Here is a 23,211-nt window from a genome sequence, read left to right as displayed (position 1 = left end):
TATTGTACCAAAGCAAAGGACTCTGGGGGAGGGGTGGGGAGGGAGAATAGGTAGAAAATGTTAGGGGCCTATTACATAATGAAATTGTATGCATATGTCAATGATTGCACTGTAAAGCATTAATCCCCCTCAATGAAAAATATAAAATAAAATAAAATAAAATACACTCCCAGGGAGTTTTAAGTAGGAAATTTCAATGCTCCATAGTCTCAGGTTCAATTCCCAGCACCACTCAGGGCTGAGCAGTGCTCTGGTCTTTCTCTCTGTATCTCTCTCACTCATTAAAATTAATAATAATAATAATTAGTACATTTCTAGAGAGGAAAAATGTCTCTAAAGTGGGTTCCAGAGTTTTATATTTTCCTTTTTTCTTTCTTTTCTTTTCTTTTTTTTAATTTTTTTTTTGTTTATTTCTGGGGCTGATGCCTACACTATGAGTCCACCGCTCCTGTGGCAATGTTCTCAATTTTTTTGGATAGGATATAAAGAAATTGAGAGGGAAGGGGAAGATAAAGAGGAGAGAGTCATCTGCAGACCTGTTTCACTGCTTGTGAAGTGACCCCCCTGCAGGTGAGAGGAGCCGGGGGCTCAAACCAGGATCCATGCACTGAACTATGTGCACTTAACCTGGTGCACCACCACTCAGCCCCAGAGTTTTGTTTTCCTTAGTCCCCTCTCCCCCACTGTCTGTAATTTGCCAGTTCCTTTCTCTGTGAGTTAACTTGGTCTCTTATGTGATCTTGATCTTGATTCCACCCCCTAGGTAAAGATGAATAGGAACATCAGGGATCATAGCTCTCGGGTGTCTAGTCACAAGCTCCCAGGGGACCAGAAACAGGTCCCCAAATGATCTTATGTTAGTTGGTTACACGTCACTTCAGGTCAATGTCTCTCCTTTCATCTTACCACATCTAAATGGAATAGGCTACTGTGAGGAGTAGAAGTCTTGGCTTGAGAGAGAGTTAGAAATTACAGTCAGGTATTTGGAGGAAACTGTATCGAAATTATAAAAAAACCCCATAAGTAAGTAAAGTCAGATGATATCCCATAATGGAGTCATGGAGGCTATCAATACTGAGTGTGTGGGAAACAGAAGATGAGTTGGCAAAGAATTCTATACCAAATGGCCACAGAAGAGAAAGAAGACAACTCCAAGTGCCCAAGGGAGTGGGGTTCAAAGAAGTTTAAATACTAAATAATGAAATGTAATGATTCAACATAATATGTAAGAAATTTTGTTTTGTTTTGTTTTGTTTTGTTTCTTTTTGCTTCCAGGGTTATCACTGGGGCTCCATGCCTGCACTACAACTCCACTGCTCCTAGTTGACACCTTTATTCCATTGATGTTGCTGCTATATTTGGATAGGACAGAGAGAAATTGAGAGAGGAGAGGAAGACAGAGGGGGAGAGAAAGATAGACACTTGCAAACCTGCTTCACTGCTTGCGGGGTGACCTCCTTGCATGTCGGGAGCTGGGGCTCGAACCGAGATCATTGAGCAGGTCCTTGCACTTCTCACTATGTGCACTTAATCCAGTGCACTACTACCTGGCCCCCAAGATGTAAGAAGTTTTAATAAGCACAATTTCACAAAGGAGATGAGGGGAAAATTCATATCTTAAATTGACCAAATTGCAATGCTAAATAACTGAGTAAGCTGTTAAAAGCATAAATGTGACAGTGGTTCAGGAGGTGATACAGTGAATAAAATTTTGGACCCTCAAGCATGAATTCCTGAGTTCAATCCCTAATAAGAGATATACCAGAGTGGTGCTCTGATTTTTTCTTCCTCTCCCTTTCTTCTTCATTAATAAATAAACATATGTTTGAAAAACGGCATAGGCGACAGACTAAGGGTGATAAAGTAGTAAAACAATAAGGCATACAGCAAATTCAAAGATCTTTACAAAGTTCTACTTGAAATCCAGTCTGCTTCTTGTGTATTTATGGCTATTTATGCCAGTATACTATATTTGTTCTGAATCCAAATATGTTATAGAGCTGTATCAAGTTAAAAAAATAGTCAAGCAAAATACATGATTGAAAAAAATAAGCTATGTTAAACTTTTGAGATAAACTATAATCAGTTAGGTAATTATCTAAAAACATTGGACTTGGGGCTGGGCAGTGGCTCACCTGGCCAAGTGCACATGTTACTATGTGCAAGGATCTGGCTTCAAGTCTTATGTCTCACTTGCAGGGGCAGGAAGCTTCTGAGTGATGAAGCAAGTATAGCAGGTATCTCTCTGTCTCTCTCCCTCTCTATCATCCACCCCCTTAATTTCTCTATCCTATCAAATAAAGAATGGGAAATGACCACCAGGACTAGTGGGTTTTTCCTGTAGACACCAAGCCTCAGCAATAACCCTGGCAGCAATAGAAAAAGAAAGGAAAAGAAAAGAAAAAAGAAGAGAAAAGGAAAGAAAAAAGAAAAACTATGCTGGTTTTGAGGGGTAGGGGCACAGAACTTTGGTGATGGGTAAAGTTTGAACTATATTTCTAAAACCTTATAATCTTGTGGAACTTTAGTATCAATAAAGAATTATGCTGTGGGTTAAGCGTACATGGCACAAAGTACAAGGGCTGGCATAAGGATCCTGGTTCAAGCCCCCGGCTCCCCACCTGCAGGGGAGTCGCTTCACAGGCAGTGAAGCAGGTCTGCAGGTGTCTTTCTCCTCCCCTCCTCTCTCCATTTCTCTCTGTCCTATCCGACAACAATGACATCAATAATAATAACTACAACAATAAAACAACAAGGGCAACAAAAAGGGAATAAATAAATATTTAAAAAAGAGTTATGCGAAATAAAAACAAATGAAAATATTAAATTCTTTCACACCAGATCATTTATCTTTATATAGGTTTTAGCCTCAAGGAATCACTGGATATTTCAGATGAATGCTAAATGAAGAGCAAAGAAACCCAGATCTCTGGAGTTAAAAAAAATAATCTTCCAAAAGCCATACAACTAACAGTGGCAGAAATGAAATGAGAACATGTCTCCTGATTGTAGGTTCTGTGCTCTTTCAACCACACTATTCTGTATCTTTCACGCTTCATAGTCTAAATAAACTGAACTTGCATACCTGCTTGAGTCAACTGCCTTATGTGCTAACATGTAAAAAAATATGTATATTTGATTTTGTGACTGAATATGTTGCAACTCTTTCATGATTATCTTTGCATTCAGTAAGTATAAATTGTCACCAAAGGAAAGTATAACATTCAAAAAATATGTCTATTTCCATAAGTGTACAAAAGAGAGAATACCTCATTACCATTTACCATTAGTTTCTGGACTTTTGGTCATAATGATCACCATTTATAAAAAGCTGAGGAAAGTGGCTGGGCAGTTGTGCACCATGCACAAGGAGCCTGGTTCAAGCCCTCGGTCCCACGTGTAGAGGGGGAAGTTTCACACGTGGTGAAGCAGATCTGCAGGTGTCTCTCTTTCTCCCTCTCTATCTCCCCTCTCCTTTCAATTTCTCTCTGTCCTATCTAACAAAGCAGAAAGAAAGAAAAAAAGAAAGAAAGAAAGAAAGAAAGAAAGAAAGAAAGAAAGAGAGAGAAAGAAAGAAAGGGAGAAAGAAAGAAAGGGAGAAAGAAAGGGAGAGAAAACCTACAGAAAACAATGTTCTCAAGAACTGAATTTTTTTCTAGCCAATGTAAATATATTTATGTATAAATTTGACATACTTTCATAATGTACAGTACAAGAGTTATTTTAAATTATTTAAAATATATACAGCTGAAACTTATGGGAAAGTATAGTATATTATTCACATTTATTTCTAAAAAAAACAAACAAAAAAAAACACAGGAGAATGAACCTAAAACTTAACGCCTTTACAGTTTTTAGAAAAACTTGTATAAATAATTGCATAAAATATTACTAAATATGACTATGCTATTTAGTCCAAAGACATAAAAATACTTCCGTTCTTACTTGTCTATAAATATACTCTATCTCAATAAAACATCTTTCTTTTCATTTTAGATGCAGGAATAAGTAGAAGTCACTACAATCATAGTCTGTGTCTATTTAATCATGAATTAAATTAAAAAATCATTCCGTAAATGTAAAAGGAATTTTTTGATGGAAAAAAAATATCTATAGATAAACATACTAGTAGTTTTATATTTGAAATAGAAATAGTTTCTCTAGGAAAATAAAATGGAACTTATATTGAAAATACATTTGCTGTTTGTTAAAACCTTTTAGACTGACAATAAACTCAGAGAATGTAGGCACAAATCACTCTAGAGGATTAGGTTAAGCAGTTAGTAGAATTGATTGTCAAGAATGACTCAGGAGGGATCTCGAAAATAAGAAAATCTCCCTTAAGATCAATTATCAGAATGACCAAGTAGGTAAAACTGACAAATGTCAGGACTCAGGTTTATCACAAGCAAGAATCTATATTGGAATTTGGGAGTCAGAAATTCTCAGTGAACCCATAATTTCAAAATGTCAGATTCAAATTTTTACTGCCAAAAAAAAAAAAAAGAGCTTCCTAGGAGAAAGGACTCTCAATACAATGTTTTCACCTATTTCTGTCTAGCAAGTCCTTCATAAATGTTTGTTCCTTGATAAATAAGTAAATTATTCTAAAGTCTCTCATAAGCACAAGTGGTTGCCCTATTTTGTTTCTCTAAAATGTCATATGAGATTTAAGAAACCAAACAAGGGAAAAGACAGAGTAAACATAAATAAATCCTTAGTCTATCTCTGTAGATCTGACCTTACTAATGGCAGGGGGCAGGCAGGCACGGGTTAAAGTGGGTAGCAGGGAGCCCAATGCTCTGTATTGGAAGGAAGTGGTGTTTTGGTGGTGGGTGACCTGTGCTAATATATATAGGGAACATGGGGACTGTACCCCTGAGACAATTATTTTGTAAAACAATATTTCCTCAATAAAAAATAATAAAGTAGCTTTCCTGTGTTTATCAAAAAAAGGGAGGAAAGAAAGGAAGAAGGAAGAAGGAAGAAGGAAGGAAGGAAGGAAGGAAGGAAGGAAGGAAGGAAGGAAGGAAGGAAGGAAGGAAGGAAGGAGCTTAAATCTCTTGAGGCCCTGGTATTTTATATATTCTCTCCAACTCTCTCTCTCTCTCTCTCTTTTCTTGTCACCAGGGTTATTGCTGGGGCTCAGTGCCTGCATAATAAATTCACCACTCCCAGTGGCCATTTTCTTTTCTTTTTTTTTAAATTTGATTACATAGAGAGAAATTGGGCAGGGGCGGGGGGGGGGGGGGCGGGAGAGAGACCTGTAGCCTGCTTCAGCACTCACTCCTGAAGCATACTCTCCTGCAGGGGCAGCAACCTGAGTCCTTGAACATCATAACATGTGCTCAGCAGGATGCACTATGCCCAAGCCCCTTAACATGTTGTCTTAAAAAACGATAAGGGCTGCACATTATTGAGTTAAGGAAGATGTTCTAAGTCTTTTATTTTGTTGTGATTGTTGATACATTTTTCACTCATTTTCCAAGAGAAAAAGCAATGGAAAGAAGTCAACAAGAGAAATGAAAATCTTGGTATGTAGAAGGTATATATATTTGACATATATAACCAACTAACAAAGCCCAAATCGAATGAGAGAATTTGAACTCAATCTAGCAGAACTGTTCCCTAGAATGAGGCCCTAGATTTTCCCAGATCATTCCATTAAGTCCACAAAATTCCTTTTTTTCCCCCTCCTCAGTCTATTTCTTTTCTCAATCCCTCACTTTCCCATTTCCAGTGACCCAAGATGTAATTCCTGCCCATTTCCCACTAGTTTCCCTGAGAGTTTTCTCTCCCAATATTTTCCACTGGGAATTTCTTCTAGTCGGCATCACCTTTTTTAATAGGGAAGATGTTTACTTACTAAATTTTCTTTGTAAATAAATCTCCATGTGAAACAAACCATATAAAATAAATTATCAGTTAAAAGTTCTTCTCTGAGGTAATTTGAAACCAAAGTTAGATTTGGCTGAAGTGCAGGAGAGCTAGTTTTCTGTAACCTAAAAATATGTAATAGTTGAATTCCACAGGAGGATTTGGCAATGCAGTAATATGTTTCTAACCAGGGCCTAATTTTTTGCTATTACCCGTGGTTTATGGTCAAAGTATTACAGTCAGCACATTGTAAAAGACATTTGGGAGAGCTGCTTACTTTAGTGCCAAACTTGAATTGAAATTTCATTCCTGGTAGCCTATCTGCACACATCTCTAAAGGCATCCTCGTTCTGGTACTGTGATCAACACAAAGGAGGAACTAGAGCAGGAAAGCCATCTCTACTCATGCTTTGTTTTCAAACTGGCTTTCCCCTTCACTTGAGTAAACAAACCAACATACAATCAGAATGAGTTCTGCCCAGAGAAGGGGATGAAACTTAAGATATCTTGCAGTACGCTCAAAAATATAACCTTCACAAATCATTTATAAAGTCTATAATTTGAATTCAAATTATTCAGAGTCATAGGCCTGTCATACAAATGTGCCTTGACTTTACACTAGACTTAGTATTTCCTTTCTATTTCCTGCTGTGGCTGGAGGCATCTGCCCATTCATTTCCTTCTAAAAAGTTTTTATGGTGCTGGAGCACATCAGAGTCAAGCATTGCATTATACAAAGATGCAAAGATGAATAAAACATAGTTCCTGACCCTCGGACATATGACCAGCTTTGTAGAAAAAAATTATGGTCCCAGGAGTATGATAATTGCTATCACACAAACACAACCAGCATTGGAGAATAAGAGATTAGGGGCCAGGCAGTGTGCACGTGGGTAAGTGTACACACTACAGTGTGCAAGGACTTGGGTTCAAGCCTTCAAAGCTTCGCAAGTGGTGAAGCAGGGCTGCAGGTTTCTCTCTGTCTCTCTCCCCATCTCAATTTCTCACTGTTTCTATTCAATAATAAAAAAAAAATTAAAATAGGAATTCTTTAAAAAAAAAAAAAAGAGGAAAGAGAGGTTATAAAATCCAGGTCACTAAGAGAAGTCTTCTTGAGCAAAATAAACGTGCACCTTGAACCAAAAATGGGATTTTCACACAGTAGATATTCAATAACTGATATCTATTGTTATTACTATGATTCGTGTGTATAAAAGATAGTTATTCATTTTAGTCCCTAGTGATAATTTATCACACATGAAAGATGATCGCTCGCTGTATACACATTACTTAGCAAATGGGAAAATGCAGAGCAGCAGGTGAGAAAACCCTTATCATGAAAATCAGTGCCCTAAAGAAGCTGCCACTGGTATTCAATTATTTATGAGAGAGACACACACACACAGAATGAGATTAGAACACTGCACAACTCTGGCTTATGGTGGAACTGGGGATTGAACCGGGGACCTCAGAGCTTCAGACATGAGAATCTTTTAAATAGCAATTATGTTATCTCCCCAGCCCTAAAGTTTTACTTTTTGTTTGTTTATTTTTTTAATGAAATCTATGTCTCCCCGATAGGTTAACAGAACCAAGTTCATAATGTTATGTCCAAAAAAGAGGCTCTTTGAAGCATGTTCATAATGCCAAATAAATAAATAAATAAGGCTAGCTGAATCATGTTCATTACTTCATCGTTAAGAGACAATCCCTTTCACTGATTCACTGTCTCAAGTGGCCTCCCCCAGGGCTCTGTTCTGGCTCCTACGCTATTTAATATTTACATCAATGACCTCCCAGAAACTTCTTCAAGGAAGTTCATCTACGCCGATGACATCTGCTGTGCAACTCAGGCATCCAAGTCCCACATCCTCGAGGAAACACTCACGAAAGACATGTCTCTGATATCTGATTACTGGAAAAAATGGCGACTAATCCCTAGCACTGCAAAAACAGTATCATCTGTTTTCCATCTACACCATGCCTCAGCCTCGCGTGAGCTTAATGTGCAGCTTGGCGATACGAGAATCCGGCATGAAGCCCAGCCAGTCTATCTTGGCGTTACTCTCCATCGCACTCTGTCATTTCACAAACATCTCATAAAAACTGCAGCAAAGGTGGGCGCGAGGAATCACATCATTGCAAGACTGGCCAGCTCCTCATGGGGCGCGAGCGCTTCCACACTACGATCATCCTCTCTGGCATTATGCTATTCCACTGCAGAATACTGTGCCCCAGTATGGTTCCGTAGCCCCCATGTCCACTTGGTCGATTCCAAATTATATTCCTCCATGAGGGTCATTTCTGGAACCATCCGTTCCACCCCGGTTCCATGGCTGCCAGTTCTTAGCAACATCGCCCCGCCAGACATTCGTTGGGATGCGGCATCATCTAAGTTCATTTCCCACGTCTACGCTCGACCGGACCTGCTGATATACGCGGATATCTTCGCCCACCCTGTCCAACGCCTGACGTCTCGTCACCCAATCTGGTCCCCTACGCCTACACTGAACTTCTCTGTTCCAGACTCTTGGAAACAGAGTTGGCAGGCAGCTGAGGTCAAGAACAAACACCTCATCACAGACCCCTGCAAGCGTCAACCCGGCTTTGACCTGGCACGTTATGATCGGGCCCTCCTCAATCGCTATCGAACAGGCCATGGCCAGTGCGCCGCTATGTTCCATCGCTGGGGAGCCAGAGACGACCCGAACTGCCCCTGCGGCTCCAGACAGACTATGACCCACATAGTCAACGACTGCCACCTCTCCAGATTCAAAGGAGGTCTCGAAACTTGACATCAGGCTCAACCTGACGCTGTTGACTGGCTGCGGAAGAAGGGCAAACGCTAGAAGAAGAAGAACTGATTCGCTTTAGGAGTTGCACTGTTTCTGATGGAAATTTTATAACTCTCCAAATTGGGGAGGGCATCATATTAATGTCAATAAAGATAAGTAAGGAGGTTAGGGAGTCAGGTGGTGATGAGTGCACATATTGCAATGACCTGGGTTCAAGCCCATAATCCCCACCTGCAGGGGGAAAGCAACTCAAGTGGAGAATCAGTGCTGCAGGTCTCTTCTCTCGCTCGCTCGCTCGCTCGCTCTTTCTCTCCTCTATTTCCTCCTTCCCTTTTGATTTTTCTGTCTCTATTTAGTAAACAAACAAATAAGTAAATAGATAATTTTTTTAAAAAGAAGTTAGAAGGAGCTGGGTGGTGGTATACCCAGTTGAGCACACATTATCATATAGGAAGATTCTTGTTCCAGCCTCCACTCTGCACCTGCAGGGGGGAATCTTCAGAAGCAGTGGAACAAGTCTGCAAATCTCTCTCTTTCTTTCTCTCTCTCTCCCTCCCTCCCTCCCTCCGTGTGTGTGTGTGTGTGTGTGTGTGTGTGTGTGTGTGTCAGTCCCACACATGCTAATCCTCCCTTCTCGATTTCTATCTGTCCTATCAAATTACAAAATAAATAAAGAAGAGAAAAATTGTCATCAGGAGCAATGGATATGTCATGCAAGAACCAAGCTCCAGCAATAACCCTATGGCTAAACAAATAAAGGCATAAATGTAAACTAGAAATATAATAAAGGGTCTGCAAACTGGAGTGTGGGCCAGATCCAATGGCTCCTTTTTTTTTTGTAAAGAAAGTTTTACTGGAATACCTGCACCTATTGTTTTTAAAAACAACTTAAAGCAGTCACACAGTTGGGATAAAAACACAACAGCCCTCAAGTTCTTTATGATTTTGCTCTTCAAAGATAAAGTTATCTGAACACTAATCAGTTTGCTAATGGAATTCATAAAAAGTGACACATCACAGTCATTCTTCCCAATGCTCAGGAGAATAATCACTAAGTATTCAGTGTAAAGCAGTCTATTTAAAATAGCCATTCATTTGAGTCATATCGTATTTTATATTGTTTGGAGTTGCTCAGATGTTAGAATAACAGTTATCCTTTAAAAAAATGTTTTCACTGTTTATCTTTATTGTTTTACTTTGTTGGTATGTAACAAGGTTTTTAAATTTTTTTTAATTGGGAGTTGGGCAGTAGTACAGTGAGTTAAGCGCATGTGACGCAAAGCACAAGGACCCAAATAAGGAAGTTGCTTCACAGGCAGTGAAGCAGGTCTGCAGGTGTCTATCTCCTCCTTGTCAGGTTGCATCGCAGGGGAGAGAGAAGAGACCAGGAACTCGTGGCGGAGCAGGAACACAAATCTTTATTCACACAGACCAGCACAGCAGTTTAGGCCACGTGGAGCTAGCAAAATGGCCGCCTCTCAATATGCCCACCAGCCCTTCTCCAGGTCTTCTCTGGGTCAGGGCGTGGAAGAGAAAAAAAAAAAAGGAGAAAAACCAGAACAGCAGTGGCATTTATAGGGTAAAGATGGAAGTGGAAGTCGGGAATGGGATTGGCTAGGAAAGGGGATGGAGAGAGGCAAAAGGCATGCTGGGAAGGTGAAAGTGTCCTTAGCAACTGTTGCTATGGTTTTAACTGAATTAGCAATACCCTGAGGGGGTAATGTGGTGGGGATCTTTCAAGCAAAACAATGATTATGTAAGCAGAGCAGGGGGGCTGGCTTTAAGGCCCAACACCTGCTCTCTGTTTTCCCTTCCTCTTTCCATTTCTCTCTGTCCTATCCAACAATGAGGACATCAGTAACAATAATAACTACAATAATAAAACAAGGGCAACAAAAGGGAATAAATAAATAAATACTTTAAAATTTTAATTATATTTATTGAATAGAGACAGCCAGAAATTGAGATGGAAGGTAGAGATGGAGAGGGAGACAGAGAGACACCTACAGACCTGCTTCACCATTCGCAAAGCTTTCCCCTGCAGGTGGGGACCAGGGGTTTGAACCCAGGGCCTCGTGCATTGCAATATGTACACTCAACCAGATGTGCCACACCTGGCCCCTAAAATTTTCCTGTTTTGAAAAATTCGCTTGTCAGTTTATTATTCATATACCTGCCAGATAATATAATTTCAATTTTTGTTATAACCTTTCTTTTGCTCTATCAAACTTATTTTTACACTAATTATAACCTTAATGTGGGAAAATGTGGAGTGAATTGCTTGTCACTACTTCTAGTTACTATGAATACAATCCGGTTGAAAGTATATGAAAAATAGTATTAGCTGGTTCATTCTTTATAGTTTCTATATAGTGTTAGAATTTTCTATATAGTGTTAGAATATTCAGAATGGAAGAATCTCAAGATTATAAGAAACTGCTTAAATAGCATCTCTGTGCATTATTAGGATGGGAAGAAGTATAAATGTCAAAAGTGTAGACTGCAAGAGTTAAAAATTCTTTTGATGCCACAGAATAACACAATAGAATTTGGTTAGAAAACAAGGAGAACTCAACTCTGTTACTTAAAGATCAAAACTGCCAGATGGGGACATGTAGGGGATGGTACCTGGAGATACAGTGACAGCAGATGAAGCTGGTGATAGATGACAAGTGAAGTGGGCTTAGGTATTCTATCCCCTCCTCAGGAATTCTCTAATTTGTGTAATTTCTTAGGCTCCAACACAAATAGACTTTCCGTAGATGTCCAGCATTTGCCTTTGGGGTGACTATGACTAGAGCTAGTAGTGCACAGAGGGTAAAGTGTAATTTCCAAAAAAAAAAAAAAGGTGGTTTAAACATTGAATTAATCTACTGCTTAAGAAGTGGAATTAAGCATTTTGTAGTCACAGCTTCCAACCTAGATCAAGTATATGTATAAATAAATAAATACATACATATATATATATGATATTTAACTATTACATTCTGAAGCCCAACTGCTTGGATTCAAATCTTGGTACAAATATTTCCTAATATTTTGATCTTCAGCAAGTTATTAAATTACTTGAAACCTCAATTTTCAGACCTTTAAAAGAAAAACAGTATTTGCCTTTCATGAGAGACTCATGTGAAGTGACTCACAGCAAGTATGTACCATGATTTATTATTTGGACAGACTATATAGTTGATACACATTATTACAGCCTTATACCCCCAGACAATACTATTACACAAGATGGACTGAAGCACAGATTTTTAAAATTATTTTTCTTATGCTCATTAAATAGTAAATGCCAGATATATATGGATTACCTCAATAATGTCTAAATTCATTCTTCTCTTAATAGCCTGTTTTGTTAAATCTAGTCTAATGTCATATTCTGTTCCCCACAGAATTAGTTGTACACTGAATCTAAGCCAGTGTGTCATAATTTTGAAAACTGCAGCTCATGTAAAATTACATCTTGTTGATTTTTTTTAAAGAAAGCAGCATCACATAATTTTACTTTTCTGCGATAGCCACAGTAGCCGATAGTTTAACAAGAGCCTGTGGTCATCTTTTAAAATTTAAAGTAAGAATCTATTGATTTGTCCACCTGCTCTTTTAATATAAGAAAACCAAAAATTAACTTCAAGTAAATCTCAACCACAGATTCTGAAAACAATAGTTTAAAATACAAGTATTATTCTTTAGTATTTTCTAAAATATGATGTTTATTAGGTTGTCATATGTCTATTATTTAGCCACATAATTGTAATTTATTTTTATTAAAGAAGATTCAATATTTTTCAGGGATATAAAATTTAGAGTTAAATGGTTTAGAAAATTTGAAAAGTTAGGATATTATGTAGAGTGTTCTATATAAATGGAATAGAAGCATTTTATTCTGGTAGACTAACTTTGCTGTTCCCAACTACCCTTAATGAAAAAAAGATCTCGTAAAAAAAAGGAGCAAGAGCAGCCCTGCATGAAACAACAGAAAGAAATTGATTTGTACAAATCAACAAGTACAAATTGACTTGGAAAATGCTGTCTGTTCTAATCTCTTAGAGTGAATTTCCACACATAAGACTGATTCAGCTTTTGTCCGTTTCTTTAGTGTGTGGGAAGGGATGTGTATGCTTGAGAAAGAAACCAGAGCACTATTCCAACTCTATAGGCTTATGGAATCAAATCCAGGATCTCACACATGCAAGTTATGTACTGTACTAATGGGAGTCCTCCCTGGCTCAGCAGAACATGGATTTCATTTACTGTTTTGAAACAGAGATTTTAAATAAAAGTGGCATGTCTTCACATATTTATTAATCATCCACTTGGGTTTCTTGGTATCACAAACATATAACATTTATGATAATTATTTCATAAAACACTTTGTTTAAAAATATTTTGAAAGCATTCTCTTAAATCTTTTGTTTTTTATTAAATATTACTCCTCTGTGAGCATAAAAATCTAAAGTTATAAACTCAAGTATTAATGGAAATTTCTAGATTGATCTATAACTCTTAATCTAAGATCACTGGAATCAATGTTAAGTGTGATGAGCCAGAAACTGTAGGTGGAATACCACATGATCTCACAGATGGAGCTTAACAAACAGGGACAAAAAGAGAAAACATGGGAGTTGGACGGTAGCGCAGCGGGTTAAGCGCACGTGGCACAAAGCGCAAGGATTGGAATAAGGATCTGGGTTTGAGCCCCCGACCCCCACCTGTAGGGGAGTCGCTTCATAGGCGGTGAAGCAGATCTGTAGATGTCTTTCTCTCCCCCTCTATGTCTTCCCCTCCTCTCTCCATTTCTCTCTGTCCTATCCAACAACGAAGACATCAATAACAACAATAAAAAAGAGAGAGAGAGAGAGAGAGAGAGAGAGAGAGAGAGAGAGAGAGAGAGGGAACAATTAAATCTTGGACTGGGTTTGGTGTGTGGCACCAAAGCAAAGGACTCTGGTTAAGGAAGGAAGGGAATGGCTTGGTGGGGTGGGGACTAGGGGTCTTAATACAAGATGGGGGGAAAGAACCTAAGCCGGGAATGAGAATGTTTTGCAGACTCCTATCATGAGGAGGTGAATAACTGCACCCGTGTGTCAACAACTGCACTGGAAACATTAAGCTCCCCACGATAAAATGTAAAAGAAAAAAATACAAATTAAAAACGGTAATATCTATAATAGAGAATGTAAAGTATACAGTATGACCTATGTGTATGAAACACATAAATCACACAACACAAAACAAAGAACATAGGAATCACCCGACACTGAATACAGAAGACATCACTGTTTATAAATCTACAGCACTCAAGTTAGCATATAGACATTTGAAGTTATATATATATATGAAGGGGCTGAACTGACATGGGTTCCATAGCACAAGGGAAACATTAATCTGCACTTAGCAATGGTCTGCTTTAAAAGTTGGGATCCGGGAGTAGGGAGGTAGAGCAGCGGGTTAAACGCACGTGGCGCAAAGCGCAAGGACTGGTTGAAGCATCACGATTTGAGCCCCAGCTCCCCACCTGCAGGGGAGTCGCTTTACAGGCGGTGAAGCAGGTCTGCAGGTGTCTATCTTACTGGCCCCCTCTCTGTCTTCCCCTCCTCTCTCCATTTCTCTCTGTCCTACCTAACAACGACGAAGACATCAATAACAAAAATAATAGCTACAACAATAAAACAAGGGCAGCAAAAGGGAATAAATAAATGTTTAAAAAAGGTTGAGATCTAGATAACCACTCAATTTCCTTATTTCTCAGACTAGATGCTGGGGTTTTGTAGAAATAGATCTGATTATGTATGTATGTAGGAGAAATCATGAACTTTGAAAAGCTCTCCTACAATTCCTTCAAAGAATCTATACTAATAGAAAGGAGGTCTGGGGGCCATGCGGTAGCACAGTGGGTTAAGCTCACATGGCACAAAGCATAAGGACTGGCTTAAGGATCCCGGTTCGAGCCGCTGCTCCCCACCTTACAGGGGGTCCCTTCACAAGGGTGGAACAGGTCTGCAGGTGTCTTTCTCTCCCCCTCTCTGCCTTCCCTCCTATCCAACAACAAAAAAGCAAATACAACAGTAATAATAACAACAGTGATAAACAACAAGGGCAGCAAAAGGGAAAAAATAGCCTCCAGGAGCAGTGGATTCATAGTGCAGGCACCGAGCCTCAGCAATAACCCTGGAAACCAAAAAAAGAAAGAAAGAAAAAGAAAGAAAGAAAGAAAGAAAGGAAGGAAGGAAGGAAGGAAGGAAGGAAGGAAGGAAGGAAGGAAGGAAGAAAGAAAGAAGAAAGATCTGTTGAAGGTTTCATTTTAAGTGTCCTGCTAGCAGAAAGAAAACTGAAAGTTAGGAACACCCTCAATATATGGACAAACATTCTAGGGACTTGGCCAAAAGTAACATCACGTTCTTGGGTTGCTGAAATTGTTTCATGACCCATCAACTGGCCTAGCATCTGGGTTGGCTGCTAATCTAGCCAGTTACTCATTCTCAAAGAAGAATAAACTTTTGATTTGATAAACTTTCATCTAGAAGACATGAAAAGGATGTGTGATGAAATTAGATTTTTTTGAAATAGAGACTTTCATTTTCCAAAACATAGAACATTTTCTTAGTACATTGGATAAATGATATTTGGTTGATCACAGTAATATAGTCACAGTATATACAAAAAACAACCATTTCCTTTCAGAAGAAAGCAAACATTAGAAAAGTTATTTTGTGTTAGCAGGAGACTCAGTTTGCACCCTTAATGAATCTTTTGTATTTGCCTAGGTTATTTTTGTACTGATGCTATTGTGTTTCTCATGTTTACTTCATAATAGTGTCCTGATAATTTTTGCACTGCTCCATATCTGTAATGTCTATAGCACAGCAAAATGAAAGGCCTAAATTAAAAAATATGTTTTTTTATTTATATACTTTTCCCACATTTGGGAGCTACTCTCCACCATGATTCTGCTCTCTATTCCTGTTTCCAACTCTGACACCATCACCCCATACAATACCTTTGGTCCATCTGCATTTCAGCTGTCAGGTTCACACAAAAATTAGTAAAGTCATGGGAATATACCTAAATTAGACTTCCTAGCTTTTTCCAAAATGGATATCTCAAATCTCATCTGCTATATTCTTACCTTAAGGTTCCTGATTATTAAACAACTTCTTCTGCTTTAGATCTTAATGCTTTTCAGCCACCAATTTACAGATGATACCATGATACCAACGTGACTTCCCTGGGCAAAAGGCAAACCAATGTGTCCTGGAACCCCACCTCTCCTGAGCCCTGCCTCAGTAGAGAAAGAAAGAAACAGGCTCGGGGTATATGAATCGACCTGCCAATGTCCATGCCCAGCAAAGAAGCAATTACTCAAGTCTGACCTCCCACCTTCTTCTTTTTTTTAATATTTATTTTATTTATTTATTCCCTTTTGTTGCCCTTGTTGTTTTATTGTTGTAGTTATTATTGTTGTTGTCGTCATTGTTGGATAGGACAGAGAGAAATGGAGAGAGGAGGGGAAGACAGAGAGGAGGAGAGAAAGATAGACACCTGCAGACCTGCTCCACCGCCTGTAAAGAGACTTCCCTGCAGGTGGGGAGCCGGGTTTGAACCAGGATCCTTATGCCGGTCCTTGTGCTTTGCGCCACCTGCACTTAACCCACTGCGCTACAGCCCGACTCCCTGACCTCCCACCTTCTATACCCCCATAACAATCCTGGGTCCATACTCCCATAGGGATAAAGAATAGGGCACCTTACAATGGAGGGCAAGTGATATGGGATTCTGGTGGTGGGAAGTGTATGGAATCGTAGCCCTCTTATTCTACAATCTCGTCAATCATTATTAAATCAATTTTAAAAAGAGGAAAACCTGGATTTTTACTATCTTGATTCTGTTACCTTTGCACTAGTGTATCTTAGTTTGAACTGATACAGCTCCAAGAGAACATCTGAAAAAAAATTATTCCCTTTTTGGTGTATGGGTATTAACAGGCTGTCATCCCTTTTCCCATCTCCTTCTAGGTTTTACTGCGATAACTGCGATGCATACCCCACCCAGACTCTCCATCTGTGCGAAAAGCACACTGCAGTGACAGAAAACACAAAGAGAATGTGAAAAACTACCAACAAAAATGGATGGAAGAGCCTCACTGACAAAACAGCCGCTGCATTTCAACAAGGTAAAATTCCTCCTACTCCATTCTCCGTTCCTCTTCCTGCAGGCGCTATGATCCCACCTTCACCAAGTCTCCCAGGTCCTCCTCACCCTGGTATGATGCCTGCATCCCATATGAGAGGCCCTCCCATGATGCTAGTGATGCCTCCTCCTGGGATGATGCCTGTGGGACTCGCTCCTGGAATGAAGCCACCAATGGAAGGCCACATGCCAATGATGCCTGGGGCCCCAATGATAAGACCTCCTGCCCATCTCATGATGGTGCCCACTTGGCCAGGAATGACTCGACCAGATAGATAAGGAGAGAGAAGAACTTCTTTCTGTTTTTATTACTTATTTTACTTCACCAGGAGATTATGGTGCTGTGACTCTGGGTATTTTCTGACAGCCTGACAAGAAAGATTTAATCCCCCTACATATCAAAGTGAGAATAATTTTGGAGTAAGAGGGACAAAAGAAGTGATTTTTGTTTGTATTGTGAAAATAAACATTAATATTTTTGTTGAAAAAATTTAGCCCTCCAAAATAATGGTGATTTGCATGCCAGCCCAAGATTTCAGTGGAGCCAACTAATTCATTTTAACCAGTTAAGCTGTGAAATGAGCATACCTAATCGTAAATACATCTTTGAGAATCTCCATGATCTGTATCTAAAATTTATCACTTTGGAAAAAAGTTGCAGAAAAAAATTATCACCATAAATATAAACAATGCTAAAGTTTCAACAGAAGTTGCTATCTTTATATAACTCAAAATACTACCTCAAAAATCAGTCTAATGGTTTTATTACATCATCAGAGAAAAGTGGAGTCAGTTGTTAAGACAAAATATTTTTTTCTGAACACAGCAGCATGATAGTTATATAGTTCACAGACACCAGTATGACTAATGTAAACAGAAGCAAAGAGAAATCATCTATTCCCTCATAATGAGTAATTAATTTGTGAAGTATATCAATTAAGGTGCTTATAGCTGTAATACTGAACTAAAAGAAGTTTAAACTATTGCTACTAAAAGTGTAATCCTTGAATTATTAGCATCTGTCTCCCTGGACAAATGGAAATTTATGAATTATAATCTTTCTTAATTTTTTTATTATCTCATTTATTTATTGAAAAGAAATGGTTAGAAATTGAGAGGGAAAGGGGAAGTAAAGAGGGAAAGAAACACAGAAATACCTGTGGCACTGCTTCACCACTCTCAAAGCTTTCCCCCTACAGGTGGGCTCTAGGGACTTGAACTTGAGTCCTTACACATTGTAAAATGTGGCAGTCAACTAGATGCACTACCAACTGGCCATGAATTACAATATTAAATTTGATAAAATGCCCAAGTGATTCTGATGCATATTAGAGTTTGAGAATCACTGGCCTATTCAAGAGCATGCTGGATTATCAGAAGAGGACAGATCCCAGACAGCATCTCTGAAATTTTCCTAGCTTTCTATTCATATTCCCAAATTCACCGTCATGGCTACACACTGTGTCTTCACATAATCTTGTTCAAAGACAGGAAAGGTAGTTATTTTCTCTTTTTCCTTCTCTTTCTCTCTTTTTTTTTTCTCTCTCTCCTTTATGAATTGGATTTTTTTTTTTCCACAAACGAGACTCTATAAAAATTCTTCTGATGTTGTTTGCCCATGCCTGGTGATCCATCCGCAGGGGAAGGATAGAACTGGAGGGGATGGCCAAAGCTAATCAGTTACTAGGGGGCTAAGGAGGTGCCAGATTTCCTGACGGCATAGTTACACAGGGACCATGCTCCTGAGGAAGGTGTGGGGGAACTGGGTTAACAGATGGGCAGCTACAGTAACTGACAAAGCTGTTTTGCTACTTCTAGTTCTTCATCCAAAAAAGTCATGCCAAGAGGCCCACAAATGACACCACAGGAATCCACTTCTGTGATAATGACTGTAATTTGAATGTCAAACAAAAAGTGTTTGAGACTATAATATTTTTTTTAAACAATACGATACACAGCTTCAGTATGGAGACTTTTGTCTTTGTAATGGCTGCTATGCACTGTTAGTTGTAGGCTGAACAAATAAAAGTGAAATATGCTCTTAAATTTAGTTTCAAGACAGAACATAAGGGACAACAGGATATTTGTGTAGAGTGAGTTCCATTCTCACAGTGTTTAAAATCTCCTAAAACAAAGAATTTGGCATAGCTTGTTCCTTAAATATTCATTTATCATTTATGAGAGAAAGAGAGAGGAAAGAGAAGAGAGCAGAGTGCTGCTCAGCCCTGAGTAAGGTGTTACTAGGGATTGAACTTGTGATCTCTTGGGACTTGGGCATGCAAGCTGTATGATCTAATTGATGGTGCTAGCTCTCCAGCATAGAACCATAGCTCATTTTTAAACACTTTGGGTTATACTGAATGACTTCACAAAGTAAATTTATTCACCAGATAAATACTAAGAATTCACCATTTACATAGCTTTCTTCTAAGTATGAGTGTACAGTGGTTAAACAAAACAATCAAAACTGGTGATTGAATGAAGGACAAATAGACAATTGCAAAACACCAAAAAGAAAGAAAAAGAAATGACCAATATAAATTAAAAGCAGAGTGCAGAGGTAAGAAGTACACTTAGTTAGATATCAGTAGAAGTCCTCCTGAAATGATATTTTATTTATAATTGTGATGATATGTTCTGAAAATTATTATAGTATGCCCATAAGATAAATATGGTCCTATACATGAAGTGTATTTTTCGAAGGAGAATATCTTGCTCCACATGAAAATTGCATCAAATTTAATTTTTAAGGCAAAGAAGATTCTTCATAAGTTAAGCACAAGATTTGCATGTCTGAGGTCTCAGAGACCTCAGGGCAATATTCCAGAGCTTTCCTCTCTTTTCCTCACCTCCCTCTCTTACTCATAAAAGAAAACAAATCTTTTTGGGGAAAAGGGATAATGTCTATTTTAAAAAAATGGGGTCCAGCAAAATAGCTCACTTGGTCAATGTGCTGTTGCTTTACCATGCATGAAGCCCACTTTGAGTCCAGTACCATACCAAAAAGAAAAGTCTGAAGCAGCCGTGGAAATGACCAATAAACTAATAAATAAATAAAAGTTTTCAGAGCCTAACCAACTCCATTCATTTGGAGTTTTGACTCTAAAGGGGCTGAACTGAGTAGTCATAACCATGAAAGCAACTGAATGCCAAGCCAGCAAGATTGCTCAGCTGGATAGCATACAGTCTTTGTCAAGCATGAACCCAGTTTCAAGCCCAGCTCTCAACTTACTGGATAAAGCATTGGTGCTATGTTATCTTTCACTCTCTCCTTCTGTCTCTAACTCTCTTTTTGACCTGAGAGAGTCAATCCAGAGCAATAAAGTCTGAACAACATTAAAAAAAGAAGAAGAAACAAACTAAAAGTCTAAAATGATGTACTAACAACTGGCACTTGACAGAGCTCTGTTCATACTTGATGAGGGATGGGCAGAAGTCAGCCTGAGGAAGAAGGGAGAGCCATTGCAGGTAGAGGAAAGAGTAGCACAGAACTTCTCAAATAAAACAGTCCCAAGAAGCAGAGCCAGATCACAATTAGAAATGCAGAAGGAAAAAAAAAAAAGAAATGCAGAAGAGGGGGTCAGGCAGTAGCGCAGCGGGTTAAGTGTACACCAAGGACCGTCGTAAGGATCCTGGTTCGAGCCCCCAGATCCCCACCTATAGGGAGGTCACTTCACAGGTGGTAAGCAGATTTGCAGGTATCTGTTCTTCTCTCCCCCTCTCTGAATTCTCCTTCTGTCTTGATTTCTCTCTGTCCTATGCAACAACATGACATCAATGACAAGAATAATAATAACCACAACAACTATAAAACAACAAGGGCAAAAAAAAAAAAGCCTCCAGGAGTAGCGGATTCACCCCAGCAATAAGCCTGGAGGCAAAAACAAATGCAGAAGGAAAACAAATAAGTAGAAGAGGTGTCTAGACATACATCAGATAAGTGTTTAATAACCAAAAAATATAAAGAGCTTACCAAACTCAACAAGAAAACATATAACCCCATCCAAAAATTGGGAAAGGATATGGACAGAATATTCACCACAGAAGAGATCCAAAGGCCAAGAAACACATGAAAAAATACTCCAAGTCTTTGATTGTCAGAAAAATGTAAATAAAGACAACAATGAGATACTACTTCACTCCTCTGAGAATATCATACATCAGAAAAGGTAGCAGCAGCAAATGCTGGAGAAGTTGTGGGATCCCTCCTGCACTGCTGGTGGGAATGTCAATTGGTCCAACCTCTATGAGAGTAATCTGGAGAATTCTCAGAAGGCTAGAAATGGACCTACCCTATGATCCTGCAATTCTACTCCTAGGGCTATATCTTAAGGAACCAAACACACCCATCTGAAAAGATTTGTGTATACCTATGTTCTTAGCAGCACAGTTTGTAATAGCCTAAACCTGGAAGCAACCCAGGTGTCCAACAACAGATGAGTGTCTGAGCAAGTTGTGGTCTATATACACAATGGAATACTACTCAGCTGTAAAAAAATGGTGACTTCACCATTTTCAGCCGATCTTGGATGGACCTTGAAGAAATCATGTTCAGTGAAATAAGTCAGAAACAGAAGGATGACTATGGGATGATCCCACTCTCTGGGAGAAGTTAAAAAACAAGATCAGAAGAGAAAACACAAGTAGAGCCTGAACTGCAGTCGGTGTATTGCACCAAAGTAAAAGACTCTGGGGTGGGTGAAGGGGAGAGTACAGATCCAAAAAGGATGTACAAGCTATTGTATTTACTGTCAAATGTAAAACATTAATCCCTCAATAAAGAAATTTTTAAAAAAGAAGAAGAAGAGATGGCTAGGGGTGTGTTCACATAAAGTCTGCATGTCAGTCAAATGTGGCTGCCATTAAGGGCAATGGAAGTCCTTGAGAGATTTAAAATAATGGTTACCTCAATTATTTGCATTTTAAAAATATCATCCTGAGATCTTAGTAGAAACTTTACTAGCGGACAGCCATAGAAGACAGAAATCCAAATGCAAAGCTGCTTATTGGGAGAGTTCAGACAAAAAGTGATCACAGCATGGTCAGTTCTGGTTAATGAACTTCTTGGAGAGACATCTAGTAGTTAAGGTTTAAACTAAAGGTAAGGATTTAGACACTTCTATAGTGCTCATCATTTCCATGACACTCAAGTATTTGAGCCACAGACTTGTTCTGATGAATAGGGTTTAGGCTAATTCAAGTTCTGTGAAACTTAGGGTTTGATTAGCCTGTATTAAGACTTGAGAACTAGGCCTAAGTTAAAGGACCATATTGAAAGACATATACTAGGGGTTAGCCAATTATAGCTCAAGCAGCTATTTATCTATATGATATGTTCTGCAGATGATAAAACTATAAGGGGTCCCACTGGAGAATGATATATTTTTTCCTTATCAAGCAGGATAAACCAAAATGGGGAAAGAAGGAAGAGAAACAGAAAAGAGAAAGAGAGACAGAGGGAGGAAGAGAAGATGGAAGAAGGAAAGAAGAAAACTTTAAGTGTGTTCACTTTAGAATTCTGACATTTTATTGTGAATATAATTTTCCTTTTCTTCAAATAGCTTTTGATGACCCCTTTTGTTTAATGAATAGATGTACCTTCTGTCACAGAGATAAAAAGAAAAACAAAGATGCTTCATAAATCATTTGCAAAATACTATATAAATTGTACCTTAGGTTCACTGTCCCACTGTGTACTGCTTAGAACCTCATAAAAATATCTACTTGTTTGATACGCAGAATACTGAGCTTCTTGTACCTTACTGCTGGAAGGGGTGAATCAACATGGTCAATTCTTGCAAGGAAGTCAACCATAACAGCTTCTCTATCAGTAAAACCTGGCACACTTAGTTGAGGGCACATGTTACACTATGCAAGAACTCCAGCTCAAGCCCTTGGTCCCCACCTTTCGGGGTGTCTCTCTCCTTCTCCGGCAGGGTGTCCTCCAGGGGAAAGGTAACGGGCTGGTTCTTTCTCGCTCACGACAGGGGTGACACGAAGTAAAAGACACCAGGGGACTCTTAGCGTGAATCTAGACTCTGAGTCCTTAGAGTCCCAGAATCCTAGAGTCCGTTTATTAGCAAAGTGGACATGAGTTAAATAGAAAAGCAATGGAGGTAATTATTGTTGCAATATGACAGAAATTACAGGTTTCTTAACAGTCAGCATGCCCCTAAGTTAGGGGGTTGGTATGACAGGAATTGATGAGATACAAGACAGTTATTTTCCATAACACAAGCAACTTAATTATCCAAAGGTATTTGAGAGAAGCATAGGGGTTAAACCCGTAGGGTGAGACAGAGAGAAGATGGATATCAAAAGGCCATATAGTTTGGAATTTCTCTTG

General features: G+C 38.9%; 1 pseudogene; it reads left to right on the top strand.

Moving 5' to 3' along the window:
- The first annotated feature begins 6,657 nt into the window (after positions 1-6,657).
- On the top strand, positions 6,658-17,144 carry LOC103107453 (U1 small nuclear ribonucleoprotein C-like; annotated as a pseudogene).
- Positions 17,145-23,211: the final 6,067 nt, after the last annotated feature.

This window comes from Erinaceus europaeus, chromosome 7 (assembly GCF_950295315.1).
Source record: "Erinaceus europaeus chromosome 7, mEriEur2.1, whole genome shotgun sequence".
Taxonomy (NCBI): Eukaryota; Metazoa; Chordata; class Mammalia; order Eulipotyphla; family Erinaceidae; genus Erinaceus; species Erinaceus europaeus.
Note: the sequence above shows the minus strand (reverse complement) of the source record. Positions and strands in the feature narration are given on the sequence as shown.